Source organism: Octopus bimaculoides, chromosome 5, assembly GCF_001194135.2.
Source record: "Octopus bimaculoides isolate UCB-OBI-ISO-001 chromosome 5, ASM119413v2, whole genome shotgun sequence".
Lineage (NCBI taxonomy): Eukaryota > Metazoa > Mollusca > Cephalopoda > Octopoda > Octopodidae > Octopus > Octopus bimaculoides.
In genome coordinates, this window is record NC_068985.1 from 34,553,132 (window position 1) to 34,562,079 (window position 8,948).

Genomic DNA, 8,948 nt, shown 5'->3' on the forward strand with positions numbered 1-8,948 from the left:
ATATATATATATATATAGATGATAATGTTCCTTCAGTTTCAATCTACCAAATCCAATCACATTATATTCAGTGACAGAAACAGTACAATACTCTACTAAATATTGACAGAATTATATTTAGTGTTAGGATATTCTGAAATTAAATCCAATTGAATTAAATTTTATTTCATTAGCCTCTCAATAAATACTACTTTTACATAATTATTAGCACTTTGCTTATAGATTAGAATTTTGGAAGCCAGTTTACTGAGGAACCTTCCCAGTAAGTGTTAATTCTAAAATGGCACATTAGCCAAAATTTTTCTTTGTTTCTTCTTGTTTGAAAATGAATTTATTAGATCACACTTTTCTTTTTGACAATACATGAATGAAAGGGTGAAAAACATACACTGTACATGCACCTGTGCTGAATTTAAATATAATTTTATTTCTAAATACATGTTTATATATATAAAACATAATGTATTTTATTTTGTTAATTACTTTCTGTACCACATCAAAATATTTAGTGCAGCCTATCCAAACAATAATATACCCATCTTTATTTAATTTCTTGAAGTTATGCTGAAGCCAGTGGGTCCAAAAACTTAGAATTGATACCACCAAGTAAGTACAATTAATATTGTTAGAACACAGCATGATCTTATCTTAAACAAATTATCTTAAACAAAGACGGAATCTGAACAACCATAAAGTTTATCACTCTCTAACTTTGGGCTATTAATGTGTGTACATGCATGTATGTGTGTGCAAGAGTGTTTGAATGTATCTCATTAGTGTTTATTATGTTAGTATCATCACAATACTAATACAATTTAAATGTTATTCATAGCCATGTTTTTAAATCTATTTGTTTTAATTTCTTAAAAATATGTAAGGTGCTTATATTAATGTTTCCCAGAAACCTGGCAGTAAGCAATCCATTAATAAAATCACATTCATCAGAACAAGAGTTAGCAAAATCTTGGTTCATTCTTTCTTTGAGGAGTATAGGCAGCTTAATGTTTGTCATTTATTTTTCACTTGGTTTGATTATCATAAATACATACATAGATATGCACCTCTGTGCATGCGTGTGATGATGGATTTTAAGGTTTCATTTATTTATGAGCTGATTTCTCAATTATCAAAATATAATATCTATAATGGTGATATTTAAAAAAAAATTAATTCAGTTCAATTAAAAAGCATAGGTAACATATTGCAAGCCACACTATAATTTGCAAAAAACTTTATCTGTGCACAGGGTTTGCATTGCCCCTCTGATGCCTTTTTTTCATTCTTCTTTTAATTTATTCAAGACATGAATGGTGCATATGTTAACTTTACAAAAAAACCTGATGCTAAGTATATATGCAATCCATTAATAAAATTACATTCATTAGAGCAAGAATGAACAAATATCTTGGTTCATTCATTCTTTGAGTAGTATCATCATGACCATGATGATGATGATCATCATCATCAACATTTAATGTCTGTTTCGCATGTTGGCATGATGTAACAGTATGACAGCAACTAGAAAGTCCAGGGGCCAAACCAGGTTCCATAGTCAATTTTGGCCTGATTTCAAAAATGATCTCAAACATGAATAGAAAGCAAAGAATCGTAATCACATTTTTTTTCTATTAATGTATGTAGGTTTCATGTGCATGAGTGCATGTGTTTGCTTCTATTTCATTAGTATTTGTTCTGGTAGTATCAACACACTACTAGCATATTTTAGACATTATTTATAGCCATCCTACATATTTATCTTTTTTTGATTTCCTAAAGACTTGGATGGTGCTTATGTTAATGTTTGGAAGTGTCTTGGTGGTAAGTATATAACAATCCATTAGTAAATATATAGTCATTTTCCAACCTTGATTCTGGAATCTGACCTGGTTAAAGTTAACAAAAATTTGGGTTTATTCTTTGAGTAGAATATGTTGCTTAATAACTTATGTATGCATGTATTAAAGGAAACCATCAGAATGTTAAAGTCTCATTGTGTATATTAAGCTACTTTCTGAAAGCATTCATACTAACTTTATACTAGTGCACTTTTATTAATACTTACAATAGTCTAGTTCGAAACACAATGTATAGAACAGATTTGCAATGGTAAATGTTTCACACCTTGATCAGCTACTGTTTTGAGTACCCACAATCAGTCCTGTTCATGGACACCATTGACATGAAAGTAACACTGGAAAATAGTGAGCGACTTCTCTTATTAGTAACATTATTACATTTAAATTTTGTTCCACTGCATTCTGAGCTCAATGATCTTCTAGATTGATTTTGTCTCCTAATTTTTATCCACAGTGAAAAATCATTATTTCTAATTCTGTTTATATGATTTTATTTATTTAATTATTTTTCATATGTTGTGCTTTGTATTATATTGTATATGTATCTTCTGTGTTTTATAGAATTTGACATTTATGAACACATCAAACTAGGAAGTAAATCCATAAATTTATTTTACTTTCTTACTGTCTTTTTTTGGTTTGTTTTCTTGAGGGTAGATAGTATCAGAATAGTTGAAGTGTGATTAAGTTGTCCTTTCATGTTGTAAGTGTTGTTATTCTTGAATTTTACTACTGTGTCTGAAACCAAACTGTTTTATTGATACTTATCTAGCTGTACTACACCATATACTTCGGTAGTGTAGTTGTATTGATTTTTCTACTTTCATTATATTTCCTTAATGAAGATGTTATATATCAAAAAGCATGTTTCAAATATGTTCTAAAAGAGTAACTGTGCATTCAAAAATATCCTAAACACTAAACTTTCTTACTTTCTTTTTAATGTATTCTAACCTACTCTATCCATATGCAGAATAGGAGTGTACAAAACTATGTAAACTAAAACTTAAAACTATCTAAATTTATATTTCATTGGACTATATATAATAAATAAATTTGTTGGTTTCTTTTCTTCCTTTTCCTACTTATGTACAAGATTTGAACATTATCATTTCATCCATATTCAAGTTTTCCATAGATTTTTAAGAATGCTAATGGAATTAGAAGAATTAGTTTCATTAAGTTTATTCTATTCTTATCAATGGAATTTATCTTTAAAGAAAAAGAATTTTTCATTCAGTATGTATTTCTGATATTTTTCTCACTTTACAATAGATTGAATTACATTTAGATTTTAAGTTATTATTTATTTGCTTAAATTTTTATTAAGTTTTTTACTTGTAATTAATTACTGAAATTCTTAAACAATCAGTTACTAAACAAGATGACAAAAATGCAAGAACTATATATTTGAGTTGTTTCCTGTCTTTGTTAAACTCTGCCATTTCTTTCTGAGTTTCTGAACTAACTTACAAAATGGAAATATTCAACTATGAAGTCTTTCACCACTAATAATTCACATGTGTCTTCAACTTCTACATAAGGCTTGCATGTTCTTCAGAAATGGAAACCTGCAAAACATCTTGAAATTAGAGCCAATAACTTAATCTTGTAAAAGGGCACCAAAACACAACACTGCCCATCATAAGAAAACAAGTTATGATATTTTTTACTCATAAATATTTAAACTCATTGTAAATTCTAACACTCTTCAAATATGTTTCATTCATTTAAAATACTCCAACTATTCAAACTTCAGTGTCAAACAAATATGATAATAAACAACATTCATCAAAAAACATTTTCTGTCATCTCCACATCAGGATCACACAGTAATCTCTCCTGACGGTTGCTGCAAAACTACCAAGCCAAATCACTTGAGAGAGCTGATAGTTATTGGCACAGAAAGCACATGTTCTACAGGTCAGCACTTGATAAATTATTTAAAAAACCCCAAAAAACAATGAAATTGATATGCAAGATTAGTGGACATTGCACATAGCTAAAAACGAGGTGCATATGGTCAAAAACTACATACTTGAATGTTATGTATAAATTATATCAGTTTTTTTGAATGCATTCCTCCAGAATCACTGTGGAACAAACAATGTGGTGACTGAAAAGCAAGCAGGAGGAAAGAAAAGAGTCTTAGGGTGGGAAGAACAGCTTCTCATCAACCTTCTTCAAGACAACAAAACAGCCTTGCTAAAACTGGCTGACTGTATGATTAGATTATAAGAAGTTGTTTAATTCTGTTCCTCACTCATGAATTAGAGAGTCACTACATTTTGCTGACCTTCCAAATGATATAGTCATTGCTATTAAGGGATTGACAGCAACATGGTCCACAAGAGCTATCAATAAGAACTGGAATTATCACTATAGTCCCTACAAAATTATATTATTAACAGGAATATTTCAGGGTGTCAGCTTATCTGTAATGCTTTTCATTATAGCTGTGAACCTTTTGTCAGCCTTTTAAGTGTTACATGATAGGATCTGCAGTTGAAAGAAGGGTTATGTCACCCACACATTTTTTGTTGAGAACCTTACAACTACTACTACTACTACTACTACTACTACTACTACTACGACTACTACCACCACCACCACCACCACCACCACCACCACCACCACCACTACTACCACTACTAAATTCTTGTCAGACCACTTATACAATATGTGAAATATAAGTCCTCATTTCTTCTCTTCTAAACAATGACGGCTTCATTCACAGTACTCCTATGGGAAAAGCTTCTACCTTTGCCACTCACTTTGCATCCTCTCTCCACACTACATATCCTTGGCCAATCTCCTCTAAATTTTCTTCATTCCACTCCACAGGTTCTTTACCCTGCATATACAGACTCCAAGTGCAGAAATACTGCCAGTTGCTTCAAAGTTAGTGAACTGCCAGAATTGCTAGAGCTTCAGATTTGTTTTCTCACACAGTACTCTTAATTCAGAGCCTACTGAGATCAACTTGGCCTTTCATTTTTATAGGGTTGATTAGCATTGCACCAACCTAGGATAAAAACAAGTTTGTGGCCATAGACATCACCAAAGCCTTTAACTATATCTGGTACACAAATCTCCTCTCTAAATTTCTTGCTTACAGGATCTTCTCATCTCTTGGATCAGTAGCTTCTTATCCGATCACACACTGTGGCATGAAATCCATTCTTATGCAGATGACATGACTCCTAATACTTCCTTAATATTCCCCAACCATCCATCATCCACCCATAGTCTTGAAACTTCTAACTAAACTTTCATTGATTCCATAAATACAAACATTGAGAGCATCTTTCTACAGGGACATGCTAACCATATTTCTTTTAACATACAAAAACTCAAGCAGCACTCATATCAAGAAAATCCATTCCATGAAACCCAACAAAACATGAATAGAACTCAGCTATAGCCCTCACAGTTGCTTCAAATGCTGGTTTCACTATAAATGAGGGCCTCTCTTAGTAAAGCACACCTTTAACAAAACTAGGACTAGATCTTAAAGACTGGCCTCTCTCCTCAGGACCTAAAAATATTTCAGGTTCCAACAAGGTCCTAGTGATGGCCGCAATGGAGTACTCCTCCCATATCTTGGACAGTTCTGTGCTAGTCACACAGACATCTGCATCAACATCCAAAGAAGTGCCACTCAATTGAATGGTGCTTACTCACTAATAGACATGCTTCAGTATCTAGCCCATAGGTATACTGTCTTCTCTCTTTGTCTTTTCTATCATAACTAAGCATAGAGGTCATTAGGCCTCTGTCCCTTTGGTTGGTTGTATTTACAACAATGTGACACCCCTGTCCCACTTGTCTTTCCACCTCTCATCATTCTTGGTGTATCCAACATCCTCAGCCCACACTAACCATTTTCCCTGACTTCCAAGAACATCAGCCATCAGGAATCTTCTCTTTGCCCAAGTATTTCTGGCAGGTGTTGGCCTGCAACAATTAAAATGGAACATTAAGAGCAAAGCTCATCAGGTTTAGGAGGCTTATAAAGGTCATGGACAATGTGTTTGCTTCCAGACTGAACAAGAATAAAATACATACACATATACATGCATGAATACATCCAATCATCCATTCATTTGTGTAGTTTAATTCCCCTCTTCATATTAATACCTTGAAATACTGTTTTTAAATCCAAGCATTGTTGTGTATTGTTTTCATGGGATGTTAAATTCTGAATTGATATGTGTTGTAGCTTGAACTGAATATTAGATATTAATAACAGTCAAGGACACTATCATTTGCTTAACATCCACAGTTCATTTACTGGTCACTAATTGGGATCAAGTGTTAAGTTTTAGGCTGTGAATGTATACAAAATGTATGGAAATTATAAATAAAAATATGGTACCTGAAAATTTGTAACAGGCTCTCTTTTTGTGTTAAAAGCTTTATGTATCAGTGAGACCTTATACTAAAACTTTAGAATTTATTGCCCTAATCAATCGAAGCTTACATTATTGTAACTTATGGTAACTTTTACATGTTTTAAATGTAATTTCTGGGATCATTCAAATTTTTTCTTCCTTATGAAGAATTCTGTGCTTATAAGATATCAATTTGTGCACCTAGTTTTTAAGTTCCAGTCATTCTAATATTTAAGCAAGCATGATCTAATATCTAATTATTTTTCTGCAAACATGCAATTATTTTCACAAACACCAAACATCAAATAATTGTTTAAGAGATCACAATCTTATGTAAGCATCTCATGTACATTTTTATTCTTTTATTTTTTAGGTTACCAGTGAAGGTCCATGCTTTTCAGATGAACAAGAACTTAGAACTTAGTATTATTGTATTTCACACCTAGAACTAAGTGGAATCTTGTGGACAACCCATGTCAGTCTCCTTGTCATCATTTCATAGACACTTTTGCAAACATTGCAGACTTGAGTAAATATCTAATACTACCATAACATTATAGGTCTCTATTATATGCTGTAACTGCATTATTTTTGTATTCACAGCATTGACAAATACTTGATTTATTTTTAATCTTTGTAAATATCTATCCATGACTAAACATTTGCATCAATGAAGTAAACTCAGTTAAATTTCTGTATCCCTTTCTTCCTATGAGTCATCATCAGCTAAACATACTATGCATATTTAACAACATTGCTGTGAATATTACCAATTTTTGGAATTATCATCATCATCATCATTGTCCATGTCTGTTGTCCATTCTGGCATGGGTTTGACGGTTTGACTGGGCTGGCACACTGGAAGGCTGCACCAGGATCTTGTCTGGTTTGGCATGGTTTTCTATGGCTGGATGCCCTTCCTAACATCAACCACTCTGAGAGTGTAATGGGTGCTCTTACGTGCCACTGGTATGGATGCTATTTGTGTGACACCGGTATCTTCCACAACTGCGATTTTGCTCAGCTTGATGCGTCTTCTTCTCAAGCACAACATAATGCCAAAGGTCTTGGTCATTGCTTCCGTGAGGCCCAATGCTCAAAAGAAGCTCAGCCACCTCGCTTCTGTGAAGCCCAACACTTGAAAGGAACTCAGCCACTTTGCCTCTATGCGGGCTAAGAGTTCAACCACTTTGCCTCCATGAGGCTCAATGCTCAAGAGGAATTCAGCCACCTCACCTCTGTGAGGCCCAACACTCAAAAGGAGCTCAGCCACTTTGCCTCCATCAGGCCCAACGCTCAAAAGCTACTCAGCCTCTTTGTCTCCATGGGGCTCAATGTTCAAAGATTGATTTTTTTATGTGCCACCAGCACATGTGCACTTGGCTTGATGGGTCCTCTTCAGAAGACTACATTGCCAAAGGTCTCAATCACTTAGTCATTGCCTCTGGGAAGTTTAAAGTTCGAAGGTCATGCTTCACTACTTTGTCCCATGTCTTCCTAGGTCTACCTCTACCACAGGTGCCTTCCGCAGTTAGAGATCAGCACTTCTTTACACAACTGTCCACATCCATCCGCATCACATGACCATAGCAATGCAGTTGTCTCTCTTGCACACCACATCTGATTCCTCTTATACCTAACTTTTCTCTTAAGATGCTTACACTCTGCCGAACATGCACACTGATATTGCACATTCAGCGAAGCATACTGGCTTCATTTCTTTGATGCCTACACATGTCCTTGGCTGTCATAGTCCAGGTTTCACTGCCATGGAGCATAACTGTTTACACACAGGCATCAAATCTGCCTTTCATTCTGAGGGAGAAGCCCTTTGTTGCCAGCATGGGTAGGAGCTCTCTGAACTTTGCCCAGCCTAATCTTATTCTCACAGTTACACTCATGGAACAACCACCTCTACTATTACCTGGTCGCCTAGATACGGGAAGCTATCTAGTACCTCTGGCTTGTTCCCCTTGGCAGTTGATGGAGTCTATTTTCTGCACATGTTCAGCATTTATTATGCCTGTGCACCTTCCACATACAAAAGTTAGTTTCTCTGTTTACCTTCCTTTGATGTTGCTGCACCTTTTGTGTGTCCAAAGCTTACACTGGGCGCATCTTATGAAGTTTCTACCTCCACCTTTTCTACAGATTGAGCAGGGCCATCTACCTGAGGGGATTTGTGATTTGTCTACCTTCCAATTTACTATGACTTTGGTTTCTGCTAGGTTAACTCTAAGACCCTTTGAGTCTAGACTTTGTTTCCATACCTGGAACTTCTTCTCTAGTTCTGGTAGTGATTCAGTTATAAGAGCAAGGTCATCAGCATAGAGGAGTTTCCAGCGGCAGCCTGTCTTGAATTCCTCCATTATTGCCTGGAGGAATATGATGAACAAGAGTGGGCTGAGCACCAATCCTAGGTGAACCCCTACTTGTACCCTGAATTCTTTGCTGTACTCGTTGCCTACTCTCACCTTACTGGTCATGTCCCTGTACATGGCTTGCACAGCTCTCACCAACCACTCATCTATCCCTAGTTTCTACATCCCTAGTTTAAGCACCTCAGTGGTGATTCCTGATGGGCTGGGTGGTTTTCCCTGTCTTCATATCCTTAATTGCTTTATCTACCAGGGTACTGTCAATTTGGATAGCTGGTCCCTCAGTTGGGTCAACATTTGGCAGACTCTCCTTCTCCCAT

General features: G+C 35.1%; 1 long non-coding RNA gene across 1 annotated transcript in view; it reads left to right on the forward strand.

The window, feature by feature from the left end:
• The window catches only part of LOC128247906 (uncharacterized), a 9,935-nt gene extending 993 nt beyond the window's left edge, over positions 1–8,942 (forward strand). Inside the window, exons 2-4 of the long non-coding RNA XR_008264229.1 lie at positions 560–606; positions 1,777–1,818; positions 6,624–8,942. This is a non-coding gene — a long non-coding RNA (uncharacterized LOC128247906). The remainder of the gene's footprint in view (positions 1–559; positions 607–1,776; positions 1,819–6,623) is intronic.
• Positions 8,943–8,948: the final 6 nt, after the last annotated feature.